Below are 17,959 nucleotides of genomic sequence, written 5' to 3'. Positions count from 1 at the left end.
ATGGCTGAGTAATACTCCATAGTGTATATGTACCACAGCTTTCTTACCCATTCATCTGCTGATGGACATCTAGGTTGTTTCCATGTCCTGGCTATTATAAACAGTGTTGCAATGAACATTGGGGCACATGTGTCTCTTTCAATTCTGGTTTCCTCTGTGTGTATGCCCAGCAGTGGGATTGCTGGGTCATAAGGCAGCTCTATTTGCAATTTTTTAAGGAATCTCCACACTGTTCTCCATAGTGGCTGTACTAGTTTGCATTCCCATCAACAGTGTAAGAGGGTTCCCTTTTCTCCACATCCTCTCCAGCATTTATTGCTTGTAGACTTTTGGATCGCAGCCATTCTGACTGGTGTGAAATGGTACCTCATTGTGGTCTTGATTTGCATTTCTCTGATAATGAATGATGTTGAGCCTCTTTTCCTGTGTTTGTAAGGCATCCATATGTCTTCTTTGGAGAAAAGCCTATTTAGTTCTTTGGCCCATTTTTTGATTGGGTCGTTTATTTTTCTGGAGCTACATAAGTTGCTTGTATATTTTTGAGATTAGTTGTTTGTCAGTTGCTTCATTTGCTATTGTTTTCTCCCATTCAGAAGGCTGTCTTTTCACCTTACTTATAGTTTCCTTTGTTGTGCAGAAGCTTTTAATTTTAAGGTTAAAGTTTTCAACAAGAAGCAAAAAATACCTGACCTAATCTTCATTTCTCAGCCTGAACTATTAGATATATCGCTAGCCTTTAAATCACAGAAACCCATTACCTATTTTCATCTTCAAAATAGGTTCCCTTTTTCTCCCCCAAAGGAAATTGAGTTTGCTAAGGTGATATTTGCACACATCTGAAATGATGGTTTATTGAAATTTGATAATGTGTTTAATAGTAGGTATTTTATTACAAGTGCTCTGGTTAAAAACTTTAACTCTGGGATTCTCATTTATTGCTGGCTTTGTGGCTCGAAATCCTGTTAAAGAAAAAAAAAATTCTGACATTTGTTAAAGACTATAACTTTGACTTTATTCAGGGAGGTTATTACCGTGGGGTTTCGTAGTTGGGAAGCTGAATTCAATCTCTCTCCTCTGTGACCACATTCATGTAGTAACCCCTACAAAGGGCAGCATAGCCACCTTTAGCCTCAAAACATTAGAAAAGACTTCACAAATCAGTGATTCCCATGCTAGCTTTGTCATTACATACCAGTAGACAACCCAGGAAACTTTCAAACATCCATTTAAAAATTTTAAAAAAGGTCATATGATTTCAAGTACTAGAATTCAGAGTGCTGTGACTAAAAAAAATGAGTCTGTTTTCCTCTATTCAGATAGGAAATATTCTAGAAAGAATTTTGGCCTTAGCATCAGAATCAATCATAGCATTATTATCATTTTATTATTCCTATATCTGGTAGTTCTTAAATGATTATAATGAGGATTTTCTTTATTGTCCTTTCAGTAGATAGTATTTTCCTTGTGCTACAATTATTACTGCTAATATTAGCTAATACCAATAATTATTGCTACTAATACTAGCTAATACTATCTACATATGTTAGAACCATTGTAACTTCTTTCTTAGATACCATCTTAAGTCTTAATAATATATCAGTGAAAGTATTATTATTCTCAATTTTAGATTAGAAATTGGGTTGGTTGGAGTGACCAAATAATATTATTTTCAACATCAAATGCCTTCCCAAGTAGCACAGTGGTAAAGAATCAGCCTGCCACTGCAGGAGACCCAAGAGACATGAGCTTGATCCCTGGGTCGGGAAGATCCCCTGGAATGGGAAATGGCAACCCGCTCCAGTATTCTTGCCTGGAAGATTCCATGGACAGAGGAATCTGGCAGGCTACAGTCCACTGGGCTGTAAAGAGTTAGGCATGACTGAGCACCCTACAAGGTTCATGGTACATGATCAATCCCAGGCTTGAAACTATATTGTCTGAATTCAGAGCTTTTGTTTTGTTCAATAGTTTATTATATATAGAAATACAAACCTTAGACTTCCAAAGTTGTATAGACATACCAATTATAAGACACCTTATGTGTATACTTTGTTCTGATACAAACCTAGAAGTTTTTCATACCAAAGGAGGAACAGAGAATCTGTTAGTAACTGAATGCTTCCTATGTGATAAACACACTCTAGTCACTTTAGTAAACATCATCTCAAATGTCTTACAACAAACAGTGGAATCATTTATTATCATCTATTATTTTATATGAGAAAACCGAGGCACAAAAAGGTTAATTGTCAGTTATCCTTTGAAAAGCCCATGATGCTCATCTAAAAAGCATGATGGATAGATAGCCTCTTATGTAGGAGAAAGACTCAGTAAGTAGATGAGAAGACCAAAGAGATTTAGTTAAGAAAATTTGGAAAACTTCACTGAAGTCTTCTATGTGAAAGTGAAAGTCACTCAGTCATGTCCAACTCAGGGACCCCAGGACTGTACCTCATGAGACTCCCCTGTCCATGGGAATCCCTAGGCAAGAATACTAGAGTGGGTTGCCATTTCATTCTCCAGGGTATCTTCCCAACCCATGGATTGAACCTGGGTCTCCTGCATTGCCAGCAGATTCTTTACCATCTGAGTCATGAGGGAAGAAAATTTTATAACTAGAAACCCTGATTCTTCTTCCACTCTGTAATGGAGCATCACAATTCATTCTGGTCCTTTGATATTTCCTGTTTATGCATTTTTTAACATATCCCATAAATGTGTAAATGTTATTTAATAATGAAGTAAGAACACATCTATACTGTGTTGATCAAGTAATTTTTTTTCTTTTTTCGTAGATTCTTACATTTATGACACCACCTACTATGTGTCAGATGAAAGCAGGTTCCGAAAATCTGGCAGTAACTGGCAAAGTAAGGCAAGAGTTTGTTGTTATATTTAAAATATCAATATACCAATATTTATCAAATAATGTTATAAATTGATAATTAAGTTATAATCAAAAAGTAGGGATAGAATATATGCTTATCATTCAAACTATTATTTTAAGCAAAGTATTATTTTCTCTGATCTGTGCCTTAATTCTTATGCACGTTTTGACAATTTTGATCTTATATATTCTTGTTGTCAGTTCTTTTAAAACTCTGTGATACTAGAAATGTACAAATACTTACTTATATATCTGTAAGTATGTATCTGTGTCTATTCTTTTGTCTTTCTAGACCTGATAATTCCTGGACCTGATGATTCCTGGGCCACAGTAGAATGGAAAACTTGGAAAACATATCCACCATAACCAATATATCTCCTCCTTGGATATTATACATTCTTCTAGATTCTCATTGTTCTTCATATTTTTAAACTTATAAGCAAGGACTTTTCTTTCATTCCTTCCTTAATCTATTGTTTTTTTCATGAAAGGATTAGTTTAATGGTTGTTGTTCAGTCGCTCAGTCATGTCTGGCTCTATGTGACCCCATGGACTGCAACATGCCAGGCTTCCCTGTCCTTCACCATCTCCTGGAGTTTGCTCAAACTCATGTCCATTGAGTCGGTGATGTCATCCAACCATCTCATCCTCTCTCATCCCCTTATCCTCCTGCCTTCAATCTTTCCCAGCATCAAGGGCTTTTCCAATGAGTCTGCTCTTTGCATCAGGTGGCAGTAGTATTGGAGCCACCCAAAGAAGGATGATGCTAACGAATGTTCAAACTATTCTATAATTGTGCTTATTTCACATGCTAGCAAGGCAATGCTCAAAATCCTTCAAGCTAGACTTCAACAGTATGTGAACTGGAAACTTCCAGGTGTACAAGCTGGATTTAGAAAGGGCAGAAGAACCATAGATCAACTAGCTAACATCCAATGGATCATAGAAAAGGCAAGGGAATTAAAAAAAAATCTACTTCTACTTCATTGGCTATGCTAAAGCCTTTGAATTTAAGGATTAGAAAATATACTTATTTAAAAAATCAAAGAAACCCAATGATTATTATGTCAGGCTTCAAAATTTATAAGGTGTGGCAATAAATATTAAAAAAAAAAGATAGAACAAGTGTGAGTCTCTATTTTACTTTTCTTAACTTGACGTTTTATAAAATTTTTGTGCTTACATGTATACTGTTTAGTAACTACCAACATCCAAGTAGCCCACAGTTGAGGATGCATTAAAACAGAAAGAAGAGATATTATCATGTCCACTTCCCTCCTCATGCACTAAGGAAAAATATTTGGCAATATTACTTATAGGCTTAGACTCATTAACAGAGGAAATTAAACCTATGCATTTTGTTAAAGATCTGAGAGAATCACAATTTCATTTCAATTAATATGTAGCTATCTGTTTAGGTCCTAATGTGTAGTGAATTAGTTAATAAAAATATTTAACTTAATTCTTCAGAAATTTTGCAACTAATTCAAAGATTGCCAATAGTGAAAGAAAGATCATTGATTTATGTACATCTTCCTTTCTCCCCTCCCTCTCTTCTTCTCCTATTTCCTCCCTGACTCCATCTTTCATAACAGGCTTCACACTCTGTCTTAATAAAAGTCATATATAATTGGGCTTCCTGGGTTTCACAGTGGTAAAGAATCTTCCTGCTGATGCACGAAACACAAGAGATGTGTGTTCAATCCCCGAGTCAGGAAGATCCCTTGGAGAAGGAAATGGTGACCTGCTCCAATATTCTTGCCTGGAGAAACCCCATGAACAGAGGAGCCTGGCGAGCTACAGTCTATGGGGTCCCAAAGAGTCAGACAGGACTAAGCATCATGCATAGATAGGTAATTTAAAAAAATAATTGGTACAGCTTTACTGATGTTTCAAATCTCTGCCTTATAAAATACCTTATGCTCTGCACTGATCAGAACTTATTCTGGCTGCTCATCAGAGGCTTAAGTAATTTAAGTGAAATTATTTCTTTCCCACAGTAATGTCAGAGGTAGGTTCCTCCACTATGTATAACCTCCATTCCCAGAGTCACATTGAAGTCTACGGTGACTGCTTCACCTCCAGGTTCACTTGTCTATATTCCAAACAGCAAAAGGAAGTAGAAAGAGAAAGTCACACACTTACCTTTAACGGTAACTCCTGGATATTGAATTCACCATTTTCATTTACATTCCATTTTCCACTGTCACACCAAGCCTTAATAGTGTCTGCAGAATGATGTAAACATTGTGTATTATCAACCAAGTTCCCAAATGATCGTTGGCTCTGCTAAATCTTTAGAAAACCATAAAACAGATTTTGACTTGCCCTATCTCTATCATAAAACCAAACAGCTTAATGAATACTAGTAAGTAAAATTGTTACTAAAGTTTTAGTTAATACTGATTTATAGATTGCATTGTTCTAATCATAAGGCTGTAACAGTCAGCCATTTGTTTTATATTATTAGCTATAAGATATTTTCTAGATGTGTGACTAATTATACACCAAGACCAAAAAACCCTTGCTGAAAGATTATCAGTTACTTCAATAAGCTAGTGTTATAACTGGCAATTTTAACTTGTTTCCCCTGAATTTTATAACAACAGTGAGTCCTTATAAGTGGAAGGACATTATTAGATTTTATATTTTGGAAATGTGTAAATACTTTGGAAATTGTGTAAATATTTATTTTTTAGAGTGATTTCTCACCACCAACTTAATCTCCCAAAAGATATTATATAGTAATTTCAACACCTTAAAAAGAAAACACAAATCAAGACAATTGCTCTCCAGATGGGCTAATAAAAAATAATGTAATGATTCATCACACTTTCCCACCACACGTGCTGGCTTATCTGTAGTTATTCTTGACTTTACCATGTATTATGAGTCAAAATGACTAGTGCAAACAGGTGCAACAAATGGCAGCTTAATGCACAAACATGAGGAATTAGAGTTACAGTGCTGGATCTAACCATTTAACATGAGGATTAACCTCAAAATAAAAGCAGCTTTGTTACTATATATCAATGGGTTTTAAAAGTATATTATTTTCTTTTTATGTGTAAGTTTTCATTAATTTAATAGAATAATAATTTATTTTTATTACATCATTTTCCAACATAAGTAAAACACATGAGATAATGGAACAAAGAAACTTAACATGCTGTCTTTTTAAAAAATATATTAGTTACATATGAGACAGACCTCTTTATCATAATAGTTGTATAAAATATTATATATAAATATTAACAAAATACAAATAATTTCAATCCCCCCAAGTTATACCTGGTTGTCATTAGTGAGACACTACTTCTGGTTCCTGTGTGGTAGAATTTCTGTGATAATTCTAAGATTTTCACATTTCAAATATCATCATTACTACTGATGAAATTTAAGGAACCTGCAGTTTAGCCCTGTTGCTGATCTACACTCCACTTTGGGAATAAGGCATAGATCCCACAGGCCTAGCGATTAGCAGCCTGTAGTGTACATGACACCTAGTCAACATGATCTATATGCTCTTCTGTTCTTGGCACATAGTTCTGTTTACAGTTGGTGTTTGAGCATGCTGCAAAATCCTAGCCAAAAGAATGGCTGCACATTGTATGAACTAGCAAGCCAGTGCTTCAAATAAGCTATTTCTCCTCTAAATTTTCTCCTCCTTTCTCTGAGTAGATGATTCTGAAAACAAGGTCATAGCGGTCCACAGAGCATATGATGGAAACAGCCTCAAGAGCTGGCCCCCCGGGTTGGACAAGGTCTACCAGGTGTCCTGTAACAGGATTATCAGTGGAGTGGAAATGTGCTTTGCCACACTTAGTGCTTATACTATTTAGGTTTCTTTGTTACTGTAGCCTGTTCTGCTTTAGCTAAAACATGGTCAAACATCCTTTTTAAGGTTAAGCTTTTACTTCAGCTCTCTGAGTACTCCAAATGCATTAGCTTTACTCTGAATGGACCAAAGTGTCTTTCTGAGATTAGAGATGACACAATTAAAACAAAGTAAAAATAAAGTTTTCTAGTGTAAAAATACACAGTGTAAAATATAGGATTAAGTAATAAGTATTTATCTTCCAAATACTGGCATTAACACATGAACATAAAATGTTTATGGTTCTAAACTTTTCCTACACATTTAAGACATTAAGAAGCTTACTGAAATTTTAACAAGTATATATAAGTATTTCTCTTCCAACTATTTGCATTACCATATGGACATAAAATGTTTATGGTTTTAAACTTGCCTACAAATTTAAGACATTAAAAAGCCTAGTGAATTTTTAACAAAATATAAAATGTATATGTACCATAGCAAGTTTTAAGAAATTTGCCTTGCTAATTATTCAATTATCACTGAATTAAAATATTAATATCTAAGAAATCTTAAATAATACAACTCTATCTTTCAGTAGAGACCATCATTAAAAGAAAATTCTTCTGGATTTGTTTCCAAATACAAGATCCACAGAAATGAATTTTTATAAATACAGAATAAGGGGCTCTTTGTGTGAAATTTATCCTTTCTTGTTTATTGATTGATATTTTATAGAAAATATCTTCATTTATTATAATGATCCTTTCATATGTAGTATTCTATTTGGACCTATCTTCTCCTAAAATTATTCAAAAGGTATTAATATCCACAATTAAAAATCAGAAAATTGGGAACAGATTATCCCATTAATATTTTTTCTTATAGGAATATATAGTGAGATGGTAGTAGTCAAAAAGGCAAGGAAAGCCAAACATAAATTGAGAGTGACTTGTAATAATGCATTTGCTTTCCTCAGTCAAGTGTTTCAAACTAGAAGATATGTTAGTAACTGTACTTTACTTTTCATAATTTTTACATAGACATCTTAACAATCATTGTGGTCATTCGCATTTGGATGTTTAATTCACAAGTTAAATCTATAAAATTGTAAATGCATGCATGCTCAGTCATATCCAACTCTTTGTGATCCTATGGACAGTAGCCCACCAGGCTCCTTTGTCCATGGAATTTTCCAGGCAAGAATAGTGGAGTGAGTTGACTTTTCCTATTCCAGGGGATCTTCCTGACCCAGGGATCGAGCCTCCATTTCTTACATCTCCTGCACCGACAAGCAGATTCTTTACCACTGCGCCACCTGGCAAACCCAAATACCTTTTCTATATTGCCAATGAAAATTTTCCTTTTTTATTAATACTCCTAATAATTCGTGTGAAACTGCTAACAGCTTTTGAGGCCCACTTCTCCCTTTTCATCTCTTGCTTCGTATTCAGAGAAACCAATACAAGAGTCCAGTATTCCCTCCTTTGATGCTGGAAGTTCAGACCACACAAGCCAGGGCCAGTGGAAACTCTTCCTATCATCAATAAAAGCCAAAGCTGGTGTTCCTCTTGGGTCACTCCAAGTATTTTTAAACCTTCCTGGGTGCTACCCAGCTCTCTCCAGAAAAAACTCATGACATGAGTCATACAAACTTCTTATCCTTGTGTACTGTATATATTGTCATCTTTGGAAAGGGCGCCATTGCACATTATGGGGTGAGCACAATACAACGTGTTTTTATTTTACTTGTAATAACGTGTCCATATCTAGAATAGTAATTCCTTCATCAAAGTTAAATCATACTTTATCTGTCACAGAAAAAATTATTTTATGGAAATATGTCAATACTAGCCCATCTCCTTCTAAGTAAGTATTATGGTCCTTATGTATCTGCTTTTATGAAGGGCTATAAAGTACAAATAATAGTGTCAAATATATTGATCTGTCTCTAAGCCATTTTGCAATGAAAAATGTTTCTGTATAAATTAAATTTAATATAAGTTAAAACTTACTGCTCTATCAAAGGAAAAACAAAAACTAATAAACAGAATAGCCTTCTACTCTTATTCTTACTATAATGCTGCATTTTTGGTAAATAATCTTAAATTAATGCCTCATTATTAGGATGACAGTACATTTCATTGTTTAAATAGGACAGTTTTAATAGTGAAAGGGCACATTAACAGTTTGCCAAGATTATATGGATAAATTAGGACTGTTTCTGACAAATTATAAAACATTTTCTACTGATGTGTTGTAACAGGAAATAGAAAAAGGTCAGTTGATCTGAAGCTAGATCTAACTGTAAAACCTGGAATCATAAAGCTCCCTGAAGAAAACAATAGACAATTAAATATCTATATATAGGAAATTTGATAAATGTAAGCTATATTTATGTGATAGCATAACTTACTGCTCTCTAGAATAAAGATGTATCACCAGAGATAATCTCAAAAATATAATATTGAGTAAAAACAAGCAAATGAACAGGTCAAACAATGACAGTTCATAGTATAGTATCATAATCTCAGATTTTAAAAATATGTGAACAATAAGAGTCTATATTCATTAACAAAAACCAAAACCACACAGTGTTCTAAATTACTATCAGCTGGAAAGATAATTCCCTAGATTGCAAGTACAAAAGATATGTGGAAATAAAGTTTCATAACCTAGCAGTGGACTCATTTTCCCTGATAGACTTCAGAACAGTTTGTAATTCTTTAAGCACTCCAGGTTTATGCATTTGAAAATTTGCACTTCATTAGTCCTTGTCTAGATAGCATTCACTGTCTTGATCACCTGGTGAAAGAGATGGAGCTCTAACATAAGCTCATCTGTTAATATTTTAAAAGTCTTTGCTCTGTGAATCCTCCATCTTCTCTGCTTCCATAGCTCCTACATTACTTAGTGCATTGGCATTACTCAGATCCCAACTAAAACCTGGAATCTTTGAGAGAAGAATGATGACATATTCATCATTACAAGCCAGCACAATCTGTGAAACATAGAAATCTACTGATAAATGTTGAAAAAAATGTTACAGATTTTTTAATGGAGTTAAGTCTTATTGATCCAGGTCAAAGATTTCATGTACAACTGAAACATTAGGTCCTAGTAAAATCAGATATTTACTATAAGAACAGGACCAGAATTGTGCTTCAGTATGCTGTGATTTGCTATAAAATGCTCCTTAAGTAAACAATAAATTAGCTATCAAGGCTTATCTTATTCTGAACCTATAATTTTTTTCCATATAATATACCACATTAAACAAAGGGGCTTCCCAGGTAGCTGTGTGGTAAAGAACCTGCTTGCCAATGCAGAAGACTCAAGTTCTGTCCCTGGGTGGGGAAGATCCCCTGGAGAAGGACACGGCAACCCACTCCAGTATTCTTGCCTGGAGAATCCCATGGACAGAGGAGCCTGATGGGCTACAGTACACCAGATTGCAAAAGAGTAGGACCCTACGTAGTGACTAAACAACAACAACATTAAATTCTCTAGGTGAAATTAAAAAGTCACAATGCTCAGGTCAAGCACAAACAAGGAAAAAAAAATCTCTTTCTAAATATGTACAACTTTACAGGTTCAGACAACAGTCTTTTTACTCATCCTGATAGTAACCCCATAATTAGAATTTAATCCAAATTTCAGTTATTTTCTCATATACTCAAAATGATTTTTAAATATTTCTTTTACTCGCTAGTATAGAAAATGAGTTAACAAATAGTGAGTCTTTTCAAAACCACATAATAGACTTAAATGAGAGTAAGAACCAAGGTGAATGACTTTAACTGGATTCAGTTTGCATTTTAAATATATAACATTGCTTCTATTTCTTTAACACAGTAAGTGTAAATATATACATGATAGTTCATGTATGTATGTGCTTAAAACTGAATAATAAGACTACTGATAAGGTATTTATTGAGTAATTACCATGTGACAGATTGTATATGCGTGTTCAGTTTTTTTCTGAAACTTTATGACAGATACAGATATAAATATGCAATTTAACCATAGAGACTATCAGGGGCTCTTTTCTGAGTGCTAATTATTTTTTAAGTTCACAGAAGCTAGTATTTTGATAAACCTTAACATTGTATTTAGTATATGGTTTAATTCCTAATTCCCTAATTTTATGTATTTGACAAGAGAAGAATAGGTGAGGACTTATTAACTCTCTGGTTGGAGTCACTTATCTGGGGAAATCTCTGTCTTTCCATGGAATTTGAAGGATTAGTACCACTTTTGCTTTTTTAGTCAGCATGACCTTTGAGCATAAGCAGTACAGGACTATTAGTGGATATCAGCAGTGCCAGGCAATTAAGTTAGATACAGTTAACTAGCAGTCGAGGAGCTTCCTAGTGTTTTCCTGTGTAAGTACAAGCCCTATTGCTGACTCTCACTGTAGCCTTGCATTCTAGTTCACTGTACAGTTAATTCCTCCTTCCTCTATAGGAGGGGATACTTATAGCATCTGCTTTGCCTGTACATTTTACTAATACAAAAACTTATGTTGTTTCAGATTGTTCAAATAGGAGACAGTGAAGTCAGAAGTGTTATACTCCTATTGATACAGTAAGTGCTATTCTCACTGTAACTTTACAAGTTGGAAGGGGCAAGTCCACTTTCTAGGGTTGCTTTTATATGGGAACCCATTCCTGAAGGTTCTGTCCTCTTGATCTAATCACTTCCCAAAGGCCCCGACTCAAAATAGGCTTAATTTTCAACATAGGGCTGTGAAAAAAGACTTCAGTTCACTTTAGTTCAGTCGCTCAGTCGTGTCCAACTCTTTGCAACCCCATGAATTGCAGCACACCAGGCCTCCCTGTCCATCATTAACTCCCAGAGTTCACTCAGACTCACGTCCATCGAGTCCGTGATGCCATCCAGCCATCTCATCCTCTGTCGTCCCCTTCTCCTCCTGCCCCCAATCCCTCCCAGCATCAGAGTCTTTTCCAATCAGAACTCTTTGCATGAGGTGGCCAAAGTACTGGAGTTTCAGCTTCAGCATCATTCCTTCCAAAGAAATCCCAGGGTTGATCTTCTTCAGAATGGACTGGTTGGATCTCCTTGCAGTCCAAGGGACACTCAAGAGTCTTCTCCAACACAACAGTTCAAAAGCATCAATTCTTCGGCGCTCAGGCTTCTTCACAGTCCAACTCACATCCATACATGACCACAGGAAAAATCATATCCTTGACTAGACGGACCTTGAACTATCTTGAACCTTTGTTGGCAAAGTAATGTCTCTGCTTTTCAATATGCTGGTCATAACTTTGGTCATAACTTTTCTTCCAAGGAGTAAACGTCTTTTAATTTCATGGCTGTAATCACCATCTGCAGTGATTTTGGAGCCCCAAAAAAGTCTGACACTGTTTCCACTGTTTCCCCATCTATTCCCCACGAAGTGATGGGACCAGATGCCATGATCTTCATTTTCTGAATGTTGAGCTTTAAGCCAACTTTTTCACTCTCCTCTTTCACTTTCATCAAGAGGCTTTTTAGCTCCTCTTCACTTTCTGCCATAAGGGTGGTGCCATCTGCATATCTGAGGTTATTGATATTTCTCCCAGCAATCTTGATTCCAGCTTTGTGTTTCTTCCAGTCCAGCGTTTCTCATGATGTACCCTGCATAGAAGTTAAATAAGCAGGGTGACAATATACAGCCTTGATGTACTCCTTTCCCTATTTGGAGCCAGTCTGTTTTTCCATGTCCAGTTCTAACTGCTGCTTCCTGACCTGCAGACAGGTTTCTCAAGAGGCAGGTCTGGTGGTCTGGTATTCCCATCTCTTTCAGAATTTTCCACGGTTTATTGTGATCCACACAGTCAAAGGCTTTGGCACAGTCGATAAAGTAGAAGTAGATGTTTTTCTGGTACTTTCTTGCTTTTTCCATGATCCAGTGAATGTTGACAATTTGATCTCTGGTTCCTCTGCCTTTTCTAAAACCAGCTTGAACATCAGGAAGTTCACGGTTCACATATTGCTGAAGCCTGGCTTGGAAAATTTTAATCACTACTAGCGTATGAGACGAGTGCTATTGTGACTTTTAGAACTAACACCCAACAAACACTTAATCAATAGCAAATGAAAGTCACAATTCCTCAACAGGTCACCAGAAGGATGGTGACTAATATTTTTTCTTCTACCCTACTGTTTCCCAGACCCAGACTCAGGACTTAAATTTGTGAGTGGCAGAGATTCAGATAAAGTTGAGTTTTAAGACATTTCAGCTATCTTCAGCCAAGGTCAGAAGCCTAGTAAAGCTAGATGGGATCTTCAGTCTTGAAGTTGATATATCAGAGTCCTCTGAACAGACTGGACCTGATGAGGTGTCTGCTTTGCATTGATGGAATGTGATGGCTTCTCATGCTGAAATAGACACACGTCTCTAATAAGGGATGTGCCTCATAAGACAAACTTTTTTTCACCTCTTCTCCTAGTAACTGGTTCAATGATAAGGGTCAAATCTTCATGTGGTCTCTCTGGAATAGAAAAAGAGAGTATATGCTGAAAGAGCCGCAGAGTCTCTCTATGCATCCACAGCATCTGAGAGAGCAAGGAAGGGAGCGTGCCTGAGGATCAAGGAATAAGGAGTATAAATTTGGATAAGAGAGGTTTTAACAATGGGGAAAGCACTTTTCTGTGACATTAGATTTAACAGTCTCAAAGTAGTTTGGGGAGATAATGCTAATAGACTGCTGAGATAAAAACTTGGAAAAAATTGTGGCCCTTACTAAATAAAGTAGAAATGCTAGAATTTCCCGGTGTACAGGAGAAAAGGGATCGAAACACACAAAAAGAGGGTGTGTTCACATGAGTGGTCTACCGAATACCAGAAAACTCAACTACAGCTTTTCCTTGGAGGTCCAAGAGTATTTCCCATTTATCAAGGCAATAAGGAATGCACTCATGTACAGGAAAGAGCTTTGTTAAAACATTAGGATATGATTGTTCTTTGTCGCCTGTTGATGTTAGGAAATGCTGTTATGGAATTTGGGTTTCTGCAGACACACAGACTTAGAGAATGAACTTATGATTGCCAAGTGGGAAGGATCGGGGAAAGGGTTAGTTTAGGAGGTTTGGGAACACATGTGCACAGTGCTATGTTTTGAATGAATAATTAACAGAGCCCTGTTGTATAGCACAGGGAACTCTTCTCAATGCTATATGGCATCCTGGAAAGGAGGGGAGTTTGAGAGAGAATGGATACATATATATATATATGACTGAGTCCCTTTGCTGTCCACCTGAAACTATCACAACATTGTTAATCAACTATACTCCAATATAAAATATAAAGTTAAAGCAAGAATTTGGGTCTCTAAATCCAAGGGGATAATAGGATCTTGAAATAAGGCTAAGTGATTAGACTTAACTCTCAGAAGCAAAGTGAGCAAAATTATAGCAATCAATAGCAAAGTCTAAGCAGCAGTGAGTCCCAACCCATAGACACATATGGAGATAGTTAATATAATATGATCTTCTCAGAGACATGATAATGAGTAGTCACCATGGGGTATTACTTAATTTATGCAATAAAAAAATCACAAAGGATAATTAGGATGCTGATTTTAAAGTCATAACTCCTTGATTGGTTCCAGGTCTTAGCCATTTCTCAAGTTCAAACTCATTTTCCAAAGATGGGAACACCATTCTACTTGTTTGATTTCTGGCTAGAGGAGGTTAGGATTTCCTGAAATTTTGCCAGGCATGCTTTCTGGTTTTCAATCTTTTTTCTTTCCCCTTAAAGTGATGATTATCTTGAACTTGACATTCTCTCTTGTCTGTGGATCTACAGTACTCACCAATAGTCACCAAAGTACATAGACATGTTAACTACCATTCCTCTATTCCTATTCAGTTTCAAAGATATCTCACCAGCCAGTAATCTTCCTTTCCCTGGGAAAACATCAAAATTTTGCTACCAGAGCATGCCAGGAACATCCACACATACTCCAGTTACCATCAGTGATCAAAGATCTAATCAATCAGCATGTGATGCCTACTCAGTTGCTGAGTCATGTCTGACTCTGCAACTCTTTGGACTGCAGTCTGCCAGACTCCTCTGTCCATGGGCTTCTTTAGGAAAGAATACTTGAGTAGGCTGCGTTTACTTCTCTGGGGGATCTTCCCACCCCATTGATCAAACCCACATCTCTTATGTCTTCTGCACTGGCAAGTGGATTCTTTACCACTGTGCCACATGGGAATACATTTCCAAAATCTTACTGAAAATTTGTTTTGTAAATTTCCCTTAATCTAGTACCAATTGTTTTAAAATCAGTTTCCTGGAAATGATCTCTATTTTGGAGAATATCATGCAGAAGTTATATTGAAGAGTATTCTTAGAAGATATATCTAAAAAGAAACCAGGAAGGCAGATGGGGTAGGAGGAGAAGCTGTACCATATTGACTCCTGTGTAAAGCTGTGAAGCTTGGATGACCCTTCAGAGTTGAACCAAACAGGAAAATGGCCAGACTTTTGTATCTGTCGTTGGCCTCCAGTTGTCTCCAGAAGCTGAGAAATAGGTTTGACAGTTCCTAGCCTGTCTGAAAAAGCATGAAAGTACAACCTTCCATAGTGATATTTGTGACTTCATTTTGCTTCCACATTGATCTATAAATTTTAGCACATATAAAGTTAATATGTTTGCAGCATCTGTTATATACTTGGTGGTTTGTTGTCTGCTTTTTCTGTTAACCAGTTTAAAGATATATAAAAGTATTAAACTATGATTGCAGATTTATTATTTCCTAATTCTGTTAAATTTTGCTTTATATAATTTTGCTATGTTTTGAGCACATACTCCCTCAGAATTGTTCATGTTCTTGTTGAATTAAAGATTTTTAAGTGTATTGATGTCATATGGCTGCACTTTTCCATAGCCAATGATTTGCTTTATTCTTTACCATGCAAATTATTCCAAATTGTTGAATATATACTTTAAAACAGAAAAAAAAAAAAAATAGATACCTGGTCAACATTGATGAGACTCTGATACCAAGTCAATTATTTAAGGTGATTTACATTACAGTTGACCATAAAAGTCATCATTCACTTATAAAATATTAAATGAAAAATGCACTCTGACTTCCACAAAAGTGTGAAGAAATATACTCATTTAAACTTTTCACATTGCTCCAGTTGTCAAATATATACACAGCAGTAACTTGAATCTTTTCTATATTTCTGAATATTCATATGGTTTCACTACCTCAAATTGTTAAATATGGTAAACTGCCGCGGTCCAGCCCTGGTGGATCCAGGTGATTCGAAAGTGGGGACAGAGTTGGCGTCCTTGGAAATAACTTATTTAATTACAGATAGAGAGGGATTAGAAAATTAGCAGAGAAAAAGAGGCTGAATAACTTGGTTCACATGGAGTACCAATCACCACCTACATAGGCCGCAGGTATCTTCCCGTTCTCCTGAAGGAGAGGAGGCACTGAGGCCCTCCCTCCCCACCCCCCCGGTCCAATATTAGAAGCCCAGGCAAAATTAGTAGGCTTGGTGGGTACCCATGCACCAGATGGGAATTTGGCCAGAAAATAGTAGGAGAGAAATAGAGGCTGAATAACTTGGTTTACGTGGGATACCAATAAAATTCCAAGACAAGGAATTTGCACCATCTACGTTGGGCCACCGGCGCCACTTGAATATCAGAAGGTGCCCCTCCTTGGGCTCCTTCTCACATGGGCTTGAAAGCCGGGACAAGTAAGTAGACGTGGTGGGCACCCACGCTCCAGATGGGAATTCAGCCAGAAAAACGCGGAGCAAGAAGGAACGACATGGGGGAATCAGTCTTTCTGGAAACTGATCCCATTTCTTTATTTCTTAGGTTTGCTTATATACCTTTTGTTACACATAGGGATGAATACAGAATCACGTGGGGGTCAGCAGTCCTGACCTTTATCAAAATCAGGTGCTTTACATAAAAAAAAGATCTTAGGGGTTTTACATCATCTTATGGCCATGAGGCCTGCTGACATTGTACGACCCTTTCTTTCTGATAACTAAAAAGCTTATTTTTTCCAAGAGTGTTTTTCCTTAAGCCAGGCACCACCCTCCAAATAAAGTTGCATTCCTATAGGGTGAGGGTGTAATGAGTTACAATCAAGAAAGGAATTTATTTAACCCAAGGTTAACATGATTAATCTTAAAGGTTAATACTTATTTCTCCTATATGTTAGTTATATTCATTATAAGGGCAGGGAATATGGAGATTTAGCAGCAAACATCAGCCCAACAAATGAAAATCCTTTCACCAATGTTTCCCTTAAGATCTATTTAGTCTTAAGATAGTGATAAAGTTACATTTTTACATAGCAAGGACACAGTGATTTATAACAAAGTACAGTGATCTATTACAAAGAGAAAATTCATTAACTCAAAAAGTCTAGTATTGTTAACCTTAAAAACTACTATATTTCCTTTTCTATATTCCAAATACATTGATTAATATATTCCCAGGTGCCTAAGGATATGGAGGTCTGGCGGCAATCATTGACTCAATGAGAAAAGACCTATGCTAATTAAGACTCTCAAAATACTCCAAACTCTCTGTGCTGTTTATGGTTGAGAGGTAGTAAACAATCATGTGCTAGTGGCAGGAGTATGGATAATCCTGTCACACAAGCTAGTTTGCCAGCAGAGAGGTTTGACCTGAGACACCCTTGTCACACCCAGGACAGGGAATTAGCAGCAATTATTGGCACAACAAATGAAAAACCCTTCACCAAATATAATTCCTAGCCAACCCACTATACTAATAATTTCTAACTTCCCAAAAGAATTTGTCTTTAGTAAGTCTAAAACATCTCATGCCTCTCAGGTTGGGAGGCTGTAAACAATCACATGTGGCCAGACGAACCTATACAGGTGGGCTAGATAACCTTCAGAGGAGTTTGTAAGTTGAAACACTGTTGTCATGCCCAGGAATTTTTATTGACTTGGAGCTGTAAGCTAACTCCTTCTCCGAGAGAACCAGTGGGGAACAGCCCCCCATAAAGTTAGAGGTGTAGGCGAGAGCATGAAACAGTAAAGTAGATAGACTCTGGTTTTGGGGTTAGATGCTCAGGAACAGGGAGTTTCCTGAGGCTTGATCACGCCTTTGCATATGCCAAGCCTCCTTCCTCAGGACCTTTGCCATGGGCAGAGTTCCTCACACTGGCCCCCAGCAGTAAACAATAAAATCAGCTTTAGAAATTAAACAAATGTAAATTTCTTTGTTTTTTCTAAA

This window comes from Budorcas taxicolor, chromosome 12 (genome assembly GCF_023091745.1).
Source record: "Budorcas taxicolor isolate Tak-1 chromosome 12, Takin1.1, whole genome shotgun sequence".
Classification (NCBI taxonomy): domain Eukaryota; kingdom Metazoa; phylum Chordata; class Mammalia; order Artiodactyla; family Bovidae; genus Budorcas; species Budorcas taxicolor.
Note: the sequence above shows the minus strand (reverse complement) of the source record.